The 20792-nt window shown below is 34.4% G+C and overlaps 1 long non-coding RNA gene across 2 annotated transcripts in view; it reads right to left on the minus strand.

Annotated features, from left to right (window-relative positions):
• Positions 1 to 19681, minus strand: part of LOC129117508 (uncharacterized) — a 100923-nt gene extending 81242 nt beyond the window's left edge. Inside the window, exon 1 of one of the 2 annotated variants that reach the window (XR_013180896.1) lies at positions 19359 to 19681. This is a non-coding gene — a long non-coding RNA (uncharacterized LOC129117508). The remainder of the gene's footprint in view (positions 1 to 19358) is intronic. The other variant, XR_008533846.2, reaches the window with a different exon arrangement.
• Positions 19682 to 20792: the final 1111 nt, after the last annotated feature.

Raw genomic sequence — 20792 nt, forward strand, 5'->3', positions numbered from 1 at the left:
ACCTAATAAGAAAGAGTCAACATTTGGCCAGCATGTCATCTCCTGGAAGACTAACAGCCCTGCAAGATATTTAAATTCCTAGATAAATACTCTTCATCAAAAGAAAATATCCTCTACAATGTATATCTTTCAAAGCCATATTTCAAAATTAATCATGGTTAAAAATGTTAAGGACATGTTGATACATTGTATTAATATATGAATCAAAACTTTAAATCCACCTCTAATTATTTAATTTTCCTTGAATTAGTTAAATTTAGTATTTCTAAATTTAATTTTCAAAGATGCAATCTTTGTTGTTTTATCAGCATGTGTAATTTAAAGGTCAAAGTAAATGAAATTCATTCTAGGTTCTGTCACAGACTTAAATTTTCCATTAAGTAAAATGAGCCTTGACTTTAGTTTCTCATGAATAATCAGGTTCATTGACCAGAAAATTTAAACAGAAAATTATTTAAAATGAGATTTTTTTTATTAAAGTGTGAGTTATTATAATGCACTCTCATAGAATGTGTTTGATTCAAAATTAATGAAAAACCCCATAGAGAAGAAAAAGAAAATACTGGCTCTAGGGCTTAAAATTAATTTAATGTTTGTTTAATTAAATTAAAATTTTACCTTTCTAATAATGTTTCCTCCTTTTAAAAATTATTGTAATTGCTGGAATTAATATGATATTAGATTAAGGAAATTAATTTCAAGGAATACATTCATTATTTTCAGTTTAATAAGGTTTTGTACATGCAACAGCTTTTAAGAGAGATGTTACCCCATGTATTTTCAGGAGCTGATTGTAAGAAATACTGGGTGATTTAATATGTTATTTTTGTTTTTTATAGGGATTTATAATCTGTTCTATCTTCTCTAAATGAAAGGAAATAAAAAATAAGAGTTGTCTTATTCAAACTAAAATCGTGGAAGTCTCAAATCAGGTCTGCTTGATGAATTTCTAGTATAAAAGACATATTTACTTGATTACAAACAGCTGAAATGGCCATATGGTTGAACCATCAGCCAGGGAACAAAGTAATTGTCCCATGGATAACAATAATGTGAACATTCTCTTGAAATATTCAGCATAATTTCCAAGTTTGAGGCATTTTGTCATGTGGTAATTTCTCAGTGGATTTTTTCCTGGCTTCTACCTTATTAGTGAACAGTACTGTGTTCTTCCTTTTCTCTAAAGTTTCTTCTATCCCATGTATTTGAATTAAATATAAAGGGTGGTGCAAGAAAACAGTGCATTATTTTTTATTTATTAAAAATAAAGGGTAGTGAAATTTTTAGTTTCATACTGATTGTGGTTTAGTGTTAGTATTTGCAGGATTGTTCTTATACTTCTATGCATTCCATATTCATTGGAAATAAATAACCACCTCTACTTAAAATTTAAAGAAATGAAAGAAATGAAAAAACTATTCCTGGTATTCTTGGTTAAACAAGAACAAATAATCATCTTGAATACTCCTGTCAATATATGCAGCAAATACATTTAATGCAGACTTCTATAATTTTCCTTTTAAAAAAAAGAAGAACTTTATAATTTGCTTGTTTTTCTATTGCCATGTAGCTGTTTATTGTCTACAGAGAAAAGGATTTTTAGAAAATATCTTACCCCTTTATTTCCTTTCTTCCCCGATTCTCTGGACAAATTATGATTCTCTGTAGTTACACCATAATTGTTCTTAAATAGCTTGACAGACCTCATATCCAGCTCTCAATTTGAATTCAAGTAATATTTGATGGAAAAAAGAGTGTGAACTAAAAAAATCTTTGAAAGAGAAAAATAAATTATACTGCTAAGGTCTTCTGAAGATAAGGTGAAACATGAACATTTAATCTAAGGAGATTAAAACACAACCGAAAATAAATATATACATAAATTTAAAAACAGGCTTCCTTTGGAGGGAAAAGAGTAATTCCAAAACAACAAAAGAAACAATACAAAATTTAGATATTAACTTGGGAGAATTAAAAACTTGCAAAAAACCATAATTCTGGTAGGTGTTGATGGGACAGTAGATAGCAAAATAAATATGAGTTTGATATACCTTTGCCTTAGAAAAGATGCCTGTATGTTTTGGAATATATATGCAATTTTATTAAGAAAAGAAATGTCTAAAATAGTTACATTGTATAAGTTCCTTATAAACTATTACAAATATTATTATACCTACTAGAAAAGAAATTAATAACTTGAGAAAAATAACAAACATTAAATCCTCATTAACATGATAATCTTCAGAGCTGCTAGTAAGGGCAATAAAAAGAATGTCATGAACAACTGAAATTAGCACAAAACCAATACTTGCTTGACATTTGGAGAGGAAAAAATGGTGTAACTGTGTGAAGAAGTGTTTCTTTTTTTCTTTTTCTTCTGTTTTTTGGAGAACAAATGTTTACAAATACAGTAGATTTATAAGCAGTTATTTGTTTAAAAAAGACAAAACAAGTTGTCTCTATTTTCTATCAATATATATATGAGAGCAAGAAAGCACTCCAAATTCCACTACTGATACTAGCTTTAAAGAATACCAAAGTAGACACTATATATTTAACATATGACCTTTACCTACTTGTTTAAGATTGCAGTGGCTGTAGACTTAGCAGGACATTCTGAACAAAGCTTACAACAAACCATGTGACATTTGAAGACCATGTAAAACTAGAGATGCAAGTAGGCCCAAACAGCAGTGTATTCATTCTCCACAGTCTTTACTTTCAGGGTCTTCCTAGGTGCTTTCTTTTCTGACTGTATGAAAGCTTATTTGCTGCCATTTTACTCAGCCAGTGTGCAGTTATTAAAAGTTACTCTCAGTTTGCAAGACAGAGCACTGTGACCATAACCTTTCCTTTCATGGAAACCTTTTAATTCTCATTCAGTTCTCTTCTTTTAACTGAGGCTGGACCTACATCAAGAAGGAATAATATCTTCATGCCCTTAAACATAACCTCTTCATTTTTTCCTACCGCCTGTAGCATTCTATCCTTGTCCCAGGTGTACAACAAGGTCAAAATCATGGTCCCTCCTACACTGTTAGTCAGAGATGGCCTCGATGTGGGATTCCTATGGCATTTCTGATCCAGATTAGATAGTCTTTCAAGTTGTGTGACTGAAATACATATAAAATTTTCCATGAAAAAGACGGTGTCAGCACTTCCTGTCCCCACTGAAATTCTCAGAAGTTCAATGTCCCTTCTTTGTTATGAGTAGTCTGAAATTTCAAGTCATCTTTTTGTGTCAGTAAGATTCGTCTTAAGTATTTTTATGCCTTGGAAGTGTTTGTTTGTTTCCCATTTTCTCAAAAGGTTTGCATTTGAACTCAATTTAAATGAGAAAGGGAAAAGCTAGACTTCTGTCTTGGGATCCTTACCTCTAAATCTAAATAAGTATATCACTCTAGTTATATTTTTATGTTAGTATGCTTTCATTCCTTGCATATTTATTAGCTATGTTGCACATGACTAAAACACAAGCCTCTCTTTTGAAGTGCAATTCATAAATATCAAATGAGAATTCTCAGTCTGTAGTTCGACTTCGTATATTGAGAATTCAGGTGGTTAGCTGACTAAATTGATTTTTTTTAATTGAAGATAAGAAAACCATATGGTTCATCACAGATGAATTAATATTTGAAGGGACTGTATGAGCCTCAGTTTTGCATCCAAGATTCTTCAAGTTCAATCACTCATTCATCTTTTTCCATTTTTGTTATAAAGCATTTTTAGGTTTAAATAAAAATGTTAAAAATAAAATAAAAATTTTTGAATTATCTATACAGACTAAAATTTAACATTTTTGAGTGAAGCCACACTTCAGTCTATTTTTCCACTGCACTTCCTGACGATAGATGAGAGCATAATTCAATACATATAACAAAGCCATTAGATTTAGGCTATTCCAGATAAACATGTAAAAACATAATAAAAAGATAAACTACTTCCAAAGAAGATGCTGCTATGATTTCTTTCTTCCCAATAATGAAAATTACTCATACCAATGTACATTTATATAGTTGAAGTTAGATTAAGAAATGATGGATCAAAAGACAATATTTGTATCACTTGAAAGTCATGAACAAAGTAGTCATATATGTCATAACTCTGTGATAAAGTTTAGTATTAAAAGAGATAACAAAGTTACTTCCATTTGTAAACATTACATTTCAATGTTGTGTTCATTCATTCTGTTTGGATGAACTATTTCAAGATTAAGCTTCAAAAACACTTGTGGGGCTCGGACAGACTGAGAAAAACCAACCTCCCAAATATTTCTCCTCAGCTGTACTTCATGCTAAGTAAAGAAAGAGAATAATGTTAAATACCATAAATATGCAACTGAAAAATAAGAATAGACGAAAAAGGTTCCTTAATGCTTCTCTTACCCTGAGAAAATGATTTTTAAATAGAGAAATAATAAAATGAAGTTTAAAATCTAATGAATTCAAGTTAAAGAGCTATGCTGTCCTCAGAGCTTATCATCCATGAAAGACAGAAAACCAGAAATGCTTACTTAAAGCAGATTTTAGAGATGCCTTGTCCATTATCATTCTCAAAACAGGATTATCACCAAGACAAAGCCAGATCAGTCAGATTTGAAGCAGGAAATATCCACAGACATGGTTTTTAATGCATCCCCTCTGGACAATATTTTACAGTGGTGAACTTTCTGCCAGCTGGAAAGGTTTTTCCTGATGTTTAATCTCCCCCTCAAAACAACTCTGCTACACCATCTGCAACAACAGGGAAGCATTTGAATCTGCTTTCTTTGAAACTCCCCTCCAAAAAATTATAATGTCAGTTCATGAGGCTCCTCTCCACCAGACAGTTCTTTCAGTTTGACCTCCTTCACAGGTCATGCTCTAGCTCTCTCACTATCCTGGTAGTTGTCCACTGGGCCCTGCTCAACCTTTTTTTTTTTTTTTTTTGAGGCATTTTTGCCATGAGGCCAAGTAAAATACAACTGGGCCTGGTAATTCAGATGTAACCTCCTCAGGGCTAAGATGAGATAATAAAAACAATGGGATAATGATTTTACTCAACTTCTTGCTCTCCTCTTCCTAATGTAGCCCACTATACACTAAACCTGCAATAAAAGGCACACTTTGGGCTTACCATAATCTTAGTGCCTGCACTAACACTGAAGTCCTTTTCAGCTAAACTATTTTTCAGCCATTTTATGTTGTTCTCAAGCATACGGTCACTCTCACCAAGGTTCAGAACTTTGTACTTCTCTGTGATGAAGATGAACATGCAAATTTAATTGCTAATAATGTTGAAAATGTTGTATGTGAATCCTCCTGCAACAAGACTTTGAAAATATTTCATCATACTGAGTCTTCATCTATTGTTTGATTTAACCATTTAGATAGTGTATATTATATTTTCCTACATGTGTGTGCTTAAGCCTAGAACCTGCTAAGCTGATGGAATTTTAGGTGAACACTAAGATTCCCAACTTGGTCAGTCCCAAAGCAATATTTACAGGAGCCAAATGTATGAACCCAATTGACTATTTCTGTGCCCAAAATGTTACAATGTTGTGTACAGGCAGCTGTTAATTTTATTCATTCTAGATCACAAACAAAACATAATATATTCTATGTCTCGTTGTAGAGAATAAGTACACCCAAATATTCGGGGAGATAAGATTAAACTGATCATGTTTGATACCAGTTTTGTGGAATCATTTCATAGTTCTCCAACACAAGGTTCACTGTGCCTTTCTGTGTTGCTTGTGCTGGTCTTTCTAAGCTTTTATCATCTCCTTTACTGCTGGGTCTTAGAAATCTCAGTGGTTTCTGCCCTTCACCACACAATTTATTTTCTTAGCTCCAGCTACAGTCAGTAATGATGTGGCAGTGGTATCTTCAGAGCTCTGGATTCTTCAGTTCTACAGACCAGAATGTAGCACTAGCACTTAGGACAGTGGTAAACCAGTACAAACTTCTGAAAAATCCTTCATAATGACTAAATAAAATTGAAATGTATCTTTCCATTTATTTTATAGCCTGAAGATAAGGAGACTAATCAAATATATTAGTTACAAGAAGATTCAAACTGCCAATATTTCAATGTAACATTTTTGATGGATGTGGAGTAATCCACTATGTAGGTAAACACTATGTAGGTAAAATATTGCCATATACAACATGGTAATCAAATATGTATTTCTGGTGCAAGTTGGAACAGCCTGAAGAAAATCTGATTAATTAGTTATGGCAGTTTAACTGTGTTTCACTAAGAAGTTATACACTGTAAAATTTTAACTGAATTGAGGAATATTCTTTAGCTGTTTGTCCTATGAACTTCTGAGATTGTTTACAGCTTCCCTCTAGCAATAAGAAATAGTTTTATATGGCATTGACCTTTAAGCAAAGAAGACTTTCTAAAGTACTAGAAAGAAAACAGCTGACATAAGCTCTGTGAACTTTAAGAGAACTAATAAGAAAAGATCTTAGTGCAGATGTGAAGACAGACTCTACTCTCATCATTGTGCTGTAATCAGTATTATGTGAAGGTAGACTAATGTATTCCTCCTCAGTGTTACAAGACTTAAAGGACCTAGCAAGTAAATTCTACCTTCAGAGATAATGCAGAGACTTGGTGGAGGCAGGACTCTTCTTCCTTGACCTTAGACATTTAAATATTCAGTGTTAGGATCATTTTTGTCCATGATTAACCAAGGCTAATTTAACAGGCAGTAGATAGATTGGTAATCACCAATGGAAATTCATACAGTTTTAGATCAGAGCTCAAATTTCTATTAATTGCCCTACAGAGCCTTTATTTCTCCTGCTGACTAAGAGCAGCCTAGGATGATTAGCACAAAAGTAGAACTCAGAACACCTTTCTGCTATTCACACCTAAAGTCTGTTTGAGCTGGGGTGCTGTAGGATGTCTGAGATATTCTTGCAGGCATATGAAAGAGAACATAAAGACAATTCATGTTTGGTTTTTATTCTGAAAGGACAAGTGGATCTGAGGTAGGATACCCAGCAAACTCAGATGTTTAGAGGTGCCTCTGTGTAGGCTATTGAATTAATACCTCCAGATTCTAAGACAGCAGAAGTCATGGCAAACATCCACCATCAAAGTTTAAGGATCTTTATTCTTAAGGTCTGAAAGCAATTTTTAATAAAAATACCTATGCTGTTCATCACACTCTGTTAATTGAACCTGTTTCTGACACAGTGCTGGTAGTATGCTCGACCTGAAGGTGTCTTTCAAAGGTATTTTGTAATTTTTATAACATTGCTTCATTTATTTAAGTTAGTAGAACCAAAGCCCATAGTGGAATAGCAAAGTCAAACACTTTTGATCATACATATCCATGCTATAACAGGCTGAGTGAAATTTACAGAACATTTTGTTAAATGACTGGTATTTCAATGACACTTAGAAAATTGGAAATGGAATAAGTTTAATTCAAAATTAGTATTAAACTACAAATGTGTTACTGCATTCAAGAATGTATTCTTTTTATATCATGTTTACACATGGACTAAATAATTTATTTTCTGGTTTTATGGCAATTAACCACTGTTAGAAGTATTCAAATTGCTTCACTTGATTTTTTCTGAATGTTATTTTTTTATTTCCTCTTATTTGTCAAAGTTGTTATTCCTTCTTAGACAATTAAAAAAAAATCATCAAAATTGTTTGCCATGGTTTCTCTTAATGAGCTGTCATGATACACAGCTTAGCAAAGGACATAATTGTGTGTGTGTACAGAATTAATAAAAATAGATTCTATAAAAGCCACATAGTTTTGTTTTTTCATTTATATCCTTTATTTCAGTACTTAGAGTTTCTGAGTACCCTGGGATGTTTTCCAGCAGAATACATTAATGCATTATGTTACTCACAGGACAATGGATTGCTTTTGACTGGCTTTTGATGTATGAAGTATCTTCTTGGATGGGAGAAAGATTGTTCATCATGAAATATAATTAATTTAGCAAAATGAACATTTCATCCTTAGTGTCTTCATCTCCTTATATTTTGCTCTACTAATGCTTAGTTTTACATGTTGCTGTTCCTATACAGTTGCCACAACTTGTTTAAGAAACAGTTATATAAATAATGTTTATAATTAAGTTATTCTATTTTCTTTGATTTCACCAAAATTTTATCTAGTATTTTAATTAAAACCTGTAGTTTGGTTTTGTTGTCTTTTCAGTATTTTCTTCAACATTTAATTCATGTTTTAATTAATTTAATCAACTCCCAAATTAATCAAGGTCTTATTCTAAAATCAAACTAATTTTCTTCCACTCCAGGCTGCCACATCCAGTTCTCCAATTCAAAACCAGTGTATGGCCAAGTCTTCCCCAATGTCTACACTACAAAGAGAAAACATTAACAATGCACTTGTATTTACTGCAAGTATATAATTGTAAGTTTGATGGCTTTCTTGATAAGAAATTTTACAGAAAATGGGAACACAGAAAAGTTGCTGGCCTAGATTTATTAAATCATTTTGTGTAGTAAAACACAGGATACCACATTAGCTATTTTGGAGAAGATGAGAATTGGAGTAAGAATTATGTGATGCAAGTGGCTTTTGAGATGGAGAGTATGCGTCAGACTGAGCCTGTTAGAGGTATTCAGATATGATAAGCTCAAAGAGGTATTCTATTTTATAATTTCATGTATTATTTTTTCAGGGGAAAAGAATCTGTGAAGGAAATTTATTTGTGATTGCTGTGGTTTGACACTGGCCCAATGCCAGGCACCCATAAAAGCCACTTGCTCACACTCCCCTGCCACAGCTGGGCAGAAGAGAGGAAAAAAAAAACGACAAAGTGCTCATGAGTTAAGCACCAGGACAAAACACTTCAAGGGCAATAAAGGCTCAGCTTAAAGTTTCAAAGTGAATTCATTACTAACAGAATCAGAGAATGATAACGGGAAGTAAAATAAGCCCTCAAAACACCTTTTTTTTTCCCTCCCTCCTCCCCCCTGACAGTACAGGGAGAGACGGCATGGAGTTTTGGTCAATTTGTCACCCGAGGTTTTCTTCCACTGCTCTGGGAGAGGAGTCCTTCCACTGTGAGACCATGGGGCCACTTCCCAAGGAAGAGAGCTCTCTCTGAACTTCTCTAGCATGGCTCCAATCTCCCGAGCAGCAGTCTGCCCAAAACTGCTGCAACATGAGTCCTTGCCATAGGCAGACAGTCCCTCCTTTATGCTGCCAGTTATCCCAACTCCTCCCCAGTTGCCTTGGAGATTATTGTACCCTTTCTCAAATCCCTCCCCAGTGCCCTGTCCGTCACTCGGCGCTCCCACCCTTCTCTCTAGAAACTTCCAGCTAGAGCATCAAGTGATTGGCTCAGGAGCCGGGGCCCCACCCTCATATCCCCATTGGTGTTCTCCCTAAGTCAATCTTTTGTATCCCACTCCCCTCTGAAACCCTATTCATCTAAGGACTGACTTCTCCCTTGTTTTCCTCCTCCTTATAAGATGTTGCAACTCCACCCCTTCCTCTTTAGCTGTTGGTTCCCCTAGGACTCAATAAACTTGGATTCACCACAGCTGGAGAGCGCTCTCTTATTTCTGCTGACTGTAGCCATAAGCCAAGCCACGTCCCACCACAAGGTTGTACTGCTTTCATAGCACAGAGTGTTTGCCTTAAGTGCTGTCCCGAACCACAGAGATCCGGATAGTGCCCTTGTACTGCTAGCGGTGCTGGATAGCTAACTCGGACGTCCCAGAAGGACAATCAATCTCTCTCCAGCTGGACCTCCATTAAGTTGAAGAAAATCTAATACATCAATGAAAATCAGACAACTGGCTAGAAAGTGTGAGTTCACCTTGAAGAACAGGCAAATGAACATGAAGTAAAAATTAATGCTGCAAAATGTTAGGAAGAGTAATTAGAACAGGAAGAGTAATTAGAGCTTAATAACAACAAAAATCCATTGTAATATAAATAGAAAAATCTGCTATATGAGAGCTCTTTGTGGCAAGTGGCTGCCTGTACAAAAATGTTCAAAAGTACCACAGGCACATTTACATATATCACTTCAAGCCTGAAAATAAGTTTTCTCAGCAATCATGTGTTTTATGAGAAAAAAATATAAGAAATTATAAAGGAGACTCTAAATGTACATCAGGTATTTTAGGGGCTTGCTAAGTTCAGTAGCCCAGTGGAGGCAAGGCTGGGGTAGCTCCATGTCCCTAGTTTGTTTTTTTCCTGGGTGATTTTCTTTTTTTTTTTTTTTTTTTATATCCTGCTACTTCCTTCAGTTTTCTAGAGAATGTATCTTAGCCTTAATTATACTACTGATCAATATCACTTTTTTATTTGGGAAGTGGGGATACTCTTCTAGTATCTCAACTTATAAACTAATTTTAAGCATTCCCTTAGGTTTTTTAGGTTGTTCTGGTAATGAAAACTTCTCATTTTGTGTTGTACTTTATTTTTCATCATATTTCAAATCCCAAATGTCTTTATAAAATTCTAGGATTTAAAAAAGCCCTACACTTCATTATATTTCTTCTTAATGGGGATTAGCTTACTCGTCTTCATAAATAAAGTACTCTGCATTGCCGGTAAAGCAGTATTTCCACATGAAAGATAGTTTTATTCATTGCACTGAATGTACCTTTCCCTAAAGAATAAAAGGGAAGAAAGATTCCTATGGTTCTTTCTTTTCCCTTTTCATTCTTGCCTGTGTTTACTTTAATCATTTAGAAGCTAAGAAACTCAAGATTAATTCCCTTAGAAACTGAGATTAAATGATGGACAAAGCATGCAGGAAAGTTCTGAATAAATCGCATTCAAGTGAGCAGACCATAATGGTTGCCTGCAGATTGCTCCTTAATAAAATTTCAGCATAATCAAAAAGCAAGGTCACATGCAAACAATTACTGCCAGCGGTGGTGGGACTCGCTCTCAGCAAGTTGGCTTCAAATAGATGTAAATTTTTTTTGTACTTTATGAAAAAATGTAGGCAAAGTGTATCAAAGGGTAATGAACGTTTCTAAAACTGGTGACATCGGGTTCAACCCACATCCAATCGCACACACATACACTCAGCTTAAGTATACACACGTGAACACCTAGGCATGCTATGCAAGTGCATGAGGATTGACACACACGCACAAGGCTTCCACTAAAAAGGAAAAACAAGACCAACTATTGACCAAAGAAGTAATGAAAACAGAGAATACAGTGTGCACAAATTATAGTGGGAGGGGAGATGCCAGTTTACATTTATATATATTGAAACAAACTTTTATTTTCCCAAATACCTATTTGGTCCTTTTGTTGAAATGGGGATGTTTTAAAAGCAAAAGTGTCTAAAGTAGAGAAGCAAAACAGCTCAGTTAATGTGCTGCTGATTTTCACACAAGGCTTAATGGAACATATATATCACATAAAAGAAGATGAAAAAAAGAAAAGTTAGTGACAGTTTTCATTTGTATTTCTTTAATTTAAGGAGATCCTTGTAGTTTTTTGCATGAGTTAGCAGTTTAGAGAATAATCAATTTTCACTACTTGCTTTTCATAGAGCTGTTGAAAGACTTTATTTCTAAAGTTGAGCTCAGACAATGTCCTTCTGTGTGCTCTGGGCGACTTACTTATTTTGAAAATGTGGATCATTATATGTTATGACACAGCTTAATATTTCCCAATAACGAGGCTCTACTCTGCAACTATTACTACTGTCTCAATCACACAGTGGAAGAATAAAATTTTTAAGGACTTTGTAGTAGAAAAGTTCAGCCCTATAGCTGCTTGGAATGGATAATTTATACCAACCCCTACAGTACAAGGAACTGCATTGTTACCCATTAATGTGGCATCAAACATACAAAAAGAAGTGTACAATTGTAAAAACAATGTTAAATTTAAGCCACAGAGTTACCTTGCTTATAGAAAGAAAATGCTGGAGCCATGAGAATGTCAGTGAAAATCTTCACAGCCTAAGATATATTTTTATAATGGGAAAATAAAATAGAAAATTAAATCCTGAAGTGCAGTTTTTCCAGGGAAAGTTGCATTAATTTTTTTACAAATGTCTTTATTTATCATGAATAATGACTAAACCATCCTGTGCAGGAAGAACATGAATACTGACATATATTTTTATTGTGACTACAGTGCCATAAAACTGATTTACTCAACAGAGAGAGGTAAAAAAACAAAAGAGAAAACCACAACAAAAATACTCTATTTCTGAGGGGGAAAAAAGGAAAGCAAGAGGCAGTTTTCCCCAATAAGAAAGACAGCGATTTGGGATTTCTATGCAAAGAATTGAGGAAGCTTTTTGTTCATTTCTTTGTTGATTTGTGTAAGGGTTTTTGCAATCCAAAGGACTTATTTCATTTTCTTCATATAAAATAATACTATTCATTTGAATTACTACTGAAATTTTCACCAATGATTTTTTATAAGTTGTTGATGTTATATGAAACATATGGTTATCTAGTAATGAAAAGGTCATATAGATAAGTAATAGAAATGTGCAACAACACTTCAAAATATTTTATAAACAGCAGCAACTGTTTCATTTTAATTTCTATAAATTTTGCCATCTTTAGTAAAAGATTAATACTAAAGGTGTTCACTTAAGTATTCAGGAAAATAAAAAGAGGAGTTGAGCCTATCTACTCACGAGTGGTGCCTTATTCAAATTAACTTATCTTGAAGGGAACTGAAACCAAGTACACATCTTAGTTTACCATCCCAACCTGATTTGAAGAGGGAGTGGAGAATGGCTTTAATGTTGTTTATATCATGAATGTTTCTGCTGTACAGCCATTTCCTTCACTTCTCCTGCTGCTGTGAAGCATCTGCACCTTAAAGACAAGGTCAGACAGACTCTGGAGAGGAAAGAGGGTAGCAGGGAAGGTGCTTTAGCTGTCCCCAGTAGTGTTAGTGTGATAACACCAACTAGAATGGCTGGGGCTAATGAAGGAGAAAGAATTATTGTCAGTCTTGCTTTGGACAAACACTGGCAAGAGCTGGTCAAGAACTGGCATATCCAAGCTAAAGAATGCCAGCAAACACATCTATTAAAAGACTAAAGAGATAGTGTGGGTCTTCAGGATTGCTTTGAAAGGAACAAGCACTTTCAGATGGAAAGTGCTAAGAGTGGACAGTTCAGATGGAAGCCCAGTGCTGAGGTTCTGCTGGCATTACAGAAAACACTTGGATGCACATGAGCCCATATCTTGGCCTGTCAGCCTGTCCCAATCCTCATGGCTCTGCTGGCCGTGCTGGGACTGTGTCTCCAGGGATCTGCCATCCTCTGCTGCAATTGATAGCAAGGCTAACTTTTCAGGTTGAAGCAAAAGTTTCTAACCTTTCCCCATCTATCTGAATTCATCTTAACTTTGATTCACCACGCAACCAACATGCTAACATGCACGGCATATAAGTGTACATTGGCTTAAAAATAAGCTATCATGTAATATTTTTATTGCATTTTTAAGAATACAGTTGCAAAATGACCCAAGCCTTCCATTTTGCTCATACTTTATTACATAGAGAGCACCTTAATGTATAAGGAAATAATAAACTGTCGCAGACATCTTTTCACTAAAAATCCTTTCTTTAGGATTTTTCCTTCTGAGAAGCTGAGAGGCCCCAGAGACAGAATGTAAACAATGGTTATCTGCTGCTGTGGAATGCAACAGGTGGATCTTTGATTGGCCCATCTTGGATGTTTATAATTAATGACCAATCAAGGACCGAGCTATCTCAGACAGAATCCGAGAGAGCTGCCTTTGTTATCATTCTTTTCTATTCTATTCTTAGCTTAGTTAGCTTTGGAGAAAACCTGTCCTTCTTTTTCTTTTTAGTATAGTTATAATGTAATATATATATATATATCATAAAATAATAAATCAAGCCTTCTGAACATGGAGTCAACATTCTCGTCTCTTCCCTCATCCAAGAACCCCTGTGAACACAGTCACAATAAACTTCCATAATTTCCTGTTTTGTGTGTATGCCTGTTTACCTGTACCTATGCCTAGCTTCAGAACTCATGGTAGGAGCAAAGAAGTTTCATGTAGCTAGAATTCTTGTCTGATGTGAATGCTTGTCAGATAGGTGGGAAGTTAAATCAAAACAGATTCAGCAAGCCGTACTCTTTGTGTCAACATCTGAATACATAGGAGATATATATGAGCTATGGAAAAACAGCACTATGATGTAAATACAGTGCAATAATGTTTTTCTGTTTTGTGCTTTTTAATGAAACCGGGAGAAGCTGAATAACAGAATGAATTCAGTCCTGAAAGCATTCTAAAAAGCAAGTATTCTGTCCTATTTTTTTTTCACACCCGCATTCACTCTCAGTTCTTTTACAGAGTGAAGAACCAAAAAGAGTCTGTATTCACATAATATAATAAAAGTGTGCTGCTCTGTTATAACTGAAACTTAACAGAGTGATAATGGAGGTAGCTGCTGAATCATTAATATAGTCACAGGAGAGAATAAGACAATACTTTTGTAATTAAATTTATTTCAGGAGCAGCATGTTCTCTTAGATGCTGTTGATATGCTTTAAATCCTTTTCTGTATTTAAATGTCAAAAAAAAAAAAAAAAGAAGCAGCAAGTGTTGCATGGGAGTGTTAAGAGGAAAAGGGAAAGTTTACATTCAAAATATATGTTTAGCCTGAAGTGTTAGAAAAGCTTCTACTCTGTGTACCCTCAAAGTTACACTATTGATTAAATTAGAATCAGTACATCCTCCTCAATAACCACTCAGTTATCACTGTAATATCATTCAAAAGACTAATAAAGAGACATAATATCTTCAATTGTTAACTATAAGTAGTTTTTAAATGTTTAGAAAAGCATGAAAATCATATTTTTTTTAAGGTGAGAAAAACGGGTGTTCAAAGGGAAAAGTATCTTTATGCTATTCCTCCCATATGTGTTCTAAGTTTTACTATACTTAAAATCAGACTGATTATGTTCCTTACTAAGGTCAGTTCAAAGACTGCTGTTCTGATATTCTTTCTGTGACTTAGTTTATTGATCACAGCATGGCAGTCTAATTTGAGAACTTATAGATATAATGATTATTTTAAATTCTACTTCCTGATTTTGGTCTAATCAGCACATTATCTGATTAAATAAGAAAGTAGCTGCAGATTAAAACTTCTAAATGAAGGTGTAGTCCTGTGAAAGAGGCATTTATGCAACTATTATGCTCAGTGGAGAATTAGGTAACACCCTCAAGGGAGCCTATGGGCACCTTTATACAAAGCACTTTAGTTACCTTCTCAGCTGCCAAAATTTCACATACCTGGAGTTATTTTTCTTGCTTCAAGGTCTGGCTTCCTGTATCTGGGCCAAAACCATGCAGGTCTCCATTTGGTATTGTTCCTGGATATCCTTGGGAATGCATGGAAATGGATGCCCACCTCTGGGTAACTGAAAGGCTCATTTGTTTTTAGTAACACCTTTGTCAACACTGAACATTTTGATGTGGGGTGAAATTTTAGAAAATTATATAATTGTGTTGTACTGGCATGGCAGAGACATGCATGAGGCTCTTGGGCACTACATGGGACAGAAGGGAGATAGATGCTATTCCAAGGTAGCGACTGGAGATAGGCTAGGATAAGCTGGGACATTCAGACACTTCTAATCAGCACCATTTAGGCAACAGAATTAAATTCTGGTTCACTGGTTATATATAATGACATCTGGTTAGATATAATGACAGCTTCCACATCTAAAGAGCTCTTCAGTTTGCTATACAGATGCATATAGTTTTATTTAAGAAGACTTAAAAGTAGCTGCTGGAAGTTATTACAAAGGACTTATGGAGGACCAATGCCTTTTTGGAGTAACAATTGGAAGCAGGCCGGTTACTATAAGCTTTAGTAGCTGTAAGATTCAATACTTATGTTTGGATAACTAAATTTGGCCCCTGCCTTACACACTGATATTAAAATGTGTACATCCTGAACTTCAAATCAGTAGGAATCATCTGAGAGTTCCTAAGGCATAGTAAACATCTTCAAAGGACAAGACAGAGGATGCATAGAGAGCCAAACCTTTCAAGAAGACTCCTGTTACATCCATGCAGAATAGCCCAAGACATCTCAAAGAACACTGGGTGTTTAAGTGCAGGAAGAGGAATCAAGTCATAGATGTTTATATCTGAAATATTATCATCCACTTGTTCTAAGCACATAGAGCCATCTAAAGGAAATCTAAAATACATTAGTTGAATTATGCTTTTGTGAGCTTCATTCTTTCTTTTTACTTACAGGAAAACAAACTGCTTTGTCTTACATCTGCATATGTAAACATGGGCGAGATTAATCTTGTTCTCAGTGTGAATGAGACATCATTTGCAGAAATGATGCCAGGTTATGATTTGTTTCCACTCCTGTGGTTACTAGTTGCACTAGAAACTCCATGTAAGTAAATGTTGAGATAAATTACCAGTACATAAAACACTTCAGTAAAGGAATAAGGTTAACTATGGTCTTGCTGTGTTCTTGCAAGAAACGTGGTTTTATTTTTCAGCTGAGTTGTATCAGGACAATTCAGGACACCGAGGAAAAGACAGACCTTGAAGAGTTTAAGGAAAGAATGAAATGCATGCTCTCCTCAGAAAGGTAACAGGAACAGACATATTTGTGGGAAAAAAAGAGCAATAACCACGGAAAAACAATCATGCTGACTGCTAATTTTGAGAAAGGACAGGGAAGATATAAGATAATAAATGCATAGGAATACAGGGAATCAGTGCCCACTGATAAGGAGCAAGGACTGGATACTGTCATGTCTGAGGCAAAATTGTGTAGAGCTGTATTTGACAAGATCAACTTAGTAGCTAAATCCATGTAAGAAGAAACATTGAAGATTTAGTAACAGGAATATATGCTAATATATGGCATATTGTTAATATATGTATGGATGGCTTATATATTTTCTTTAGCTTTTCCTTTATTATAAAGCCTTCAGGCAAATTATTTGTGAAATGGACTTTCCAATCTTGAATGATCTTCTGCAGAAATGTACAATTTCAGTTTTCATTTTACATTTTTTTTGAAATAAATTTAGTTCTGCTGGTGAATTTCCCTGAGCTGAACATCCTTAATATTATTTCTGTAAAAGTTCTTATACAATATATTGACTAAGTTAAATGATTAGTTGTCTCCAATTACTTCAACTGCGCTTATGCTTTCTTTCTTTAGAAAAATCTATTAGAAATTATTACAAAGCGGCACTTGAATTTCTTTTGAGATGCAGTTTTTAATTTTAATAAATTATGTTTCTTTTAAATATTCTTGAAAGGATCTCTTGTTCTTTGTTTCATTTTAATGAATTTTTGCAACTCATTATGATATATTGTAAAAAAGTTTTTGAGATATTTGAGAGTGTTATAAAGTAAAGAAATGTTTAAAGTGAGACATTTCAGCAGAAGTGGAGGTTTGACTAGGCCTTAGAGAACTTTAATGGGAAAATCATCAGAAATAGAATATACTGATGTTTTAAACCATCAGTGATCCTGGACTGAGAGAAAGAAAAACTTAAATTTTTCACAATTGCTGGTCCTTTATTCTTGTTTTACTCTTATGAATTCACATACAAAATAAAGCAACTCATGTATGAATGAATAGATATGCTTCCTGTATATAAGCTAATCCACTTAGAAAACTAAAGCATATAGGAAGAAAACAGTCCAAAAATATGTGTATGTCATTCAAGGATGTCTTTCTTTCATCTTTCCATTCTAGAATGATGCACTCTTATCAAAGTCATTCTATGGGAATTTTATGCAGTATCTCAAAAAAGGTATTTTTAAGCTTTCTACTTCAGTTTCTATCCAATTATGTCAAGTCATTAAATGAATGAGGCACTGAGTTCATGGTGGGCACACTGCTACTGCAGTGCCATGCTGTGGAGCACAAGAGCTTGGAGAAGTTTGGAGCACCATTCTGTTAGCTTGGATGTAGTATCAGATTTATATAATGCCCCGACTTCCACCTTGGTGACAATTGGGTTAGCACGGGTCAAGACAACATCTGTCTGAAGACACATCCTAACACACAGCTTAGTAATACTGCCCAAACATCAGTCAAAACCCATTTCTATCGAAGCAGGGATGTCTAAAAAGGAAATTTTTTCTTCAGGTATGATGACTAAAATTTACTTCAAATATCATACCAGAAGCAAAATGCAGGGAAAACCTCTTATTTATTTTACTATCAGGATTCTTGGAAATCCTAGCCATACTGTGCTGCAAGCTATAAACATGCACATGCTTTCATAGTCCCTGTGTACATCTCTTCATCCAGACCATGGAGTAGGGACAGGGAACTCTCCATATTTTCCTCAGAAACAGGTTGCACACCAGTTCCTATCCCAGTAGAGGCTACAGCAGAATCAACCTAAGAATACCAAACTCATCTATTTCCTGTGATTCTTTGTATTCTTGGTATTGTTGGTTTGTTTCAAATTATTTACTGAGTAGCCCAAAGGGGATTAACAATGGAGCACTAGATATGTTTTCCTATGTTTCTAGTGACTGAAGAGCTCTATCTTTTTGGTGGTGCAGTAAATTGCATAAGGCTGTTTTAATAATAGGAGCCTGAAACGTAAGATACACAAAATTCTTCCTTCCATTCTCAGTAAATATATATTCAGAAAAAAAAACAAAAACAAGGAGACCAAAGCAGCAAACCCCTCCTCACCACATACTTAAATTATGTTTCTTTGTATCAGATTATATCTATAAAGAAATAACTTAATAAATAAATGTTCTGATACATTTGTCACTCACAGTAAGTGACTGATTAAACCCATTAAGGATCAACAGCATTGAGGTGATTGTATAGTTTCAGTCACTTGGTGAGAGGGGAGAAAAAAGCCTCAGAAAGACTGTTTCTTTTCAAGGATTTGCTTTCTTCTATTGATTCTGATAAGGTATTTTTTGCTCAATGTTTCAGCTTCTTTTAAGAGGTCTCAGGAATTAAGAACTTAAAAGATATTTCAATTTATTTCATACTACTATTATCTGGTGAATAAAGATCTTTCTTTACTGCAGTGCAAGAGAAATGAAAGCTCTTTAAGCCATTTTGAGTTTGTTTTCAAGCCATATAGTAACAGGACATTTTGCAGTCTACCAGGAGACAAACAATCTGCTCATATTCCCGATAAATGAACAGAGTGATCTTTAGGAACTCCTGGGTTACCATGGATACCATGTATTCTAAGTCACATTGTTTCTGAATTAAAAGTCAGTTTTCAAAACTGTTAAACATAACAGAAGCATGCATTTTTTCCTTTGGTTTGTTATATTTTTCTCTTTTGTTTCTGCCATAAAAGGCACAGTAATACTAAAGGTAGGGAAAAAAAATTGCTACTCACCGGCAGTCATTTACAACTTGGATCTTCATCAGTTGAGCTGTCTTCTTTAGTTGCTGAGTGATAATGATTTCATTTTATGCAATTTTACTTTGGACTACTAAAGGTTACTATGGAAACCTCAACTCTTTTCCCCTCTTCACATTCTTTGAACAGGTAGTAAGTCTCGCTATGTGGGGGAAGTGGCACTGAAACATTTCTTGAAAATCAGCTCCAAATTGCTTTTGCCATTCATAAGGCAATGTGAAACTAAGATTTTTCAGACAGTCTGGTAGAAGAACAAAATATTTTAAAAAACCAGAAAAAATTTGAATCTCTAATATCTGCCAAACTTCTGTTTTTTGACTCACTGAAATGTCATTTTTTGCTTGATTATAATGGTGAATATAAATGATTCCAGCATTAATCAACATAATAAAGTGGTGCAGGATTTATTCTCACATGGTTGCTCTTGTTTTCAGGTTTTTTTTTAATTTTTCAACCTCTGAAAAAGCCTTTTTATTTTCTTTTGATTCCTCATGTTAAATTAATTGTTAAAACACAAACAATGGATACATTTAGATAGTTTCAGCACCTCCAATTTACTTCTAACACTGTAATTGGTTTTTGGTCCAAAATTCACAATGTCTAATCAGAACATCTAAGTGGGTTTCTAATTTGTCTCAACCTAAAATTCAGTTCATAATTTAGAATACTGAAGCATTTACTTTCAGGCCAGTCTTTAATTTGGCCATCAAATAATTTAGTTCTTTATATATTACAATCTAGTTCTGTGCCCCATCTCTAAGCAAGCAAGCCAGCTAATGATCTTGGACTCGTATTTGTTTATATTTCTTTCCAGTTATGTAGAAAAGAAAAATCTATAATTTTGCTTCTTGTCTTGATTCTTCTCAGTCTTACTCCTTACTTGGGTTTATCGGCTTTGTTTGGAAAACTTCCAATATCAAAATTAAACAACACAGAAACAAAGCCAGTAACAAATCTTTGATGGTCATTTCTATACGAATTTTGACTGCCAGAATTTAATTTAGTATTTTTAAAATATTTTAATTAGGCATTAATAAATACTATACTTGACCTTTTAATTTCCATTCAAAATGGAATTGAAGGGCAGAAGAGACCAGAGCCTCCTTTGCCAAGACCAGATGTCGCATTGTTCGTCTCCCAAATTTGCTTGAACAATATCCAAATATAAATAATTTTGTTCTGCTACATCAAAAACTTCTTCTTCACAAACATCAACAAACACTACGTTCAAATATATGTCTTATGTTTTCTGTTCATTCTGTCTAGTAAGCCAAATGAATAATTTTTTTTTTAATATTGGAGTGACAGATTTTTGCATGGGCATTCAGATTTGGGGAAGTTTTATGAGACATGAAAATTACAGACACATTTATCTCCACTTGTTTTTTACAATTTTATTGAAAGTGCAAT

The sequence above is a fragment of the Agelaius phoeniceus genome, chromosome 2, assembly GCF_051311805.1.
Source record: "Agelaius phoeniceus isolate bAgePho1 chromosome 2, bAgePho1.hap1, whole genome shotgun sequence".
In the NCBI taxonomy this organism is placed as follows: domain Eukaryota; kingdom Metazoa; phylum Chordata; class Aves; order Passeriformes; family Icteridae; genus Agelaius; species Agelaius phoeniceus.